Source organism: Amphiprion ocellaris, chromosome 12, assembly GCF_022539595.1.
Source record: "Amphiprion ocellaris isolate individual 3 ecotype Okinawa chromosome 12, ASM2253959v1, whole genome shotgun sequence".
In the NCBI taxonomy this organism is placed as follows: Eukaryota; Metazoa; Chordata; class Actinopteri; family Pomacentridae; genus Amphiprion; species Amphiprion ocellaris.
The window spans coordinates 13,022,330-13,024,918 of record NC_072777.1 but is presented as its reverse complement, the minus strand read 5'-3'; positions in this window follow the sequence as shown (position 1 = coordinate 13,024,918).

The following is a 2,589-nucleotide window of genomic DNA, read 5'->3' as shown; positions in this document are numbered from 1 at the left end:
CTTACTGTCTCTTTCTTTGTCTTGTATGTGCAATTTCCTGTGAATTTATATTAACTCTCTGAACCCTAAGCAGTTTCAGCATTTTTTTTTTGCTGATGTCACATTTGAACTCAAAGTGGATTCATTTTTCATATCATTGTAAGTCTTGCACCCTATTAGAAATAGAAAAAAACTGACTAGAAGTAAAGAGAATTCAAAAATGTTTTCTGTACATGACAACACACTTACAATGCAATAAATCCTAAAAGAAAAAAAAACGATAAATGTTGGATTTCTTTGAAAACCTGGAATCAAAATGTCCAACATTTTTCCAAGTGCTCTATGGTGTTACTAATACTTTAAAAAGGTAGTTCTACATCCTGAAGATATTTCACTACTTACATTTTTAATGTTTCCATGCTTCTCTCGTATCTGCTCTGTGTAAACACAGCCTGCAGTTCAGCCTAGTTCAGGCAAACAGAACCTGATTTTGTGTCATGTGATTGTCGGTCGCAGCTGAGTTTTATTTTTGGCAATTTTTTGATGAAACATGTAGAATGAACTTATGTTGATTTTAAGCTTAGATGTAGTTTATTTTCCTCACTGAATCCCATCACACTTAATTCAAGGGCTGTTCTAGTTTCTTTCTCTGATAAATGTTATAATTTTGGCATTTTTTAAACTTATTGTTTTTGAAGATATTATGCCTTCTAACCTGCCAGTGGGTTTAGAGATTCAGAGGATAAACCCAAATATCGACATCCTCAACCCTTTGATGCACAGCGTGGGTCAGGAAATACCCATTTTCCATCGGATTTGGGTCACTTTTGACCCATGTTGCGCATCAAAGGGTTAAAACAATGGCCCAAGTCATTTTTTTCAAGCTTTTCAGAAAACAAAAAAACTGAACCACACCACATTGAACCTTAGCCTAGGCCATTATACTACACAGGTGGAATCCCATGATCTGGTCAACTGAGGATGTAGGCGATTTTACCAGAGGGGTTCAACATCATAAGGAGATGATTTAGGCAAAAAAAAAAAAAAAAAAAAAAAAGGTTCTTGTCAAAAACGTTGGCCATTATTTTAGGAAGGTGACAATATTTTAACTGCATTTTCGTCATTTCTTATGTTTTTGTTGATAGACATCAGTCAGGCACAACATTAAAATCACCTGGTATATATTTTGAAAGTCCCCTAAATTCCACCTAAACAGCTTTGACCCGTCTGGAACACGGACTCTGGACTGTTGGGGGTCTCTTGTGTCTGGAACGGTTGCAGAAGATCGATCTGTTGTGGTGTAGGGCCTTGGTTGTTCAGGGTTGTTCCAGCGCATTCTGTGGATATCAGGACTTTGGAGGCTGGGTCAACGTCATGGGCGCTTCGTTGTGTTGCTGAAGTCATTCCTGAGCTGTATTTAAGGTGTGCTGGGCCCCATTGTCCTGCTGTAGTAAGTACTCACAACAACGGGAGGGTGTATGTGGGTCAACATGTCCCTTAATGTAATGGTGTGGCTCACTGATGTTTTATTATTCTACAGACAACAATGGAGCTCTGTGGCCCAGAGGAATAAGATACATAATTTGTTGACTAGAAGAAAAAAACATGGAAATCAGCAGAAATAGATTTAAATGGACACACAGAGAGCTGTGTGTTTGTATGTTTAGCTCCACTCCTGAGCCTATAAATAGTCCTGTAATCCCATTAGTGGTTTAGTCTACTTAGCTGACTCCATTCCCTTGATTAGCAAATACCTTGTGTGTTTCTGGTCACCAGGAACTGACCTCACTACAGTTTGTTGACGGAGGTCAGATGGCAGGAAAGTATCTGTGGGTAGTATTGAGATCAGGGCTTCTAATGTTTCTGCATTTTCAAGAATCTGAATTATGTTAATTGAGTGTTTATTGTGTTATTGCTCCGTATTTTGGCTGCTTTTTGAGTTTGGTCCAGTTAGTTCATCATTCTGATTTATGGCTTCCATTTATTTTTGGACTAAATAACTCAAATATTGCATTAGTTAATTAAGCAGTTCGTTCCTGTGCTCTGTGAAGGATGTCAAATACTTTCCTCAATTTGTTTGTTTCTTGGCAAGAACAGAGTTTAAAGTAGATTCACTGGAAAGTAGAAACACAACCAAGCATTAGTTTTGCGTACAGCTGCAGGAATTTTAGCACTCAGATTTAGTTATTTTTTCAGCACTCTGATTGAATGACACAAAACAAAAATAGGCTCATGACTGCCTTTCTCTTTGTATTAGTTAATACAAAACTGTGCACAAGTGAATGTTTATTTTATTATCCTGTATTTAAACAGGTTGAAGTCTCTCCCCCTTTTTTTAGGGGAATGTTACCTAGAGGGCAGAAAAAATATCACATTAAATGTCCCTGTAGTCTGTACATTTAAAAAAAAAAAAAAAATTCATATTCTGTGTAGCTGTCATCACAATCAAGTATTAGATTTAAGTTCATTTAATTACTTTTTGGATTAAAAATAGGAATGATTTAGTTAATCTTTTTTTGCTTATAAATAAGTTTAAAAGATTAAAACATACAAAGTTGAACATATTCTGAAAATGGAACCTTTCTTGTGGAACTAATGTTGTTGCGCTGT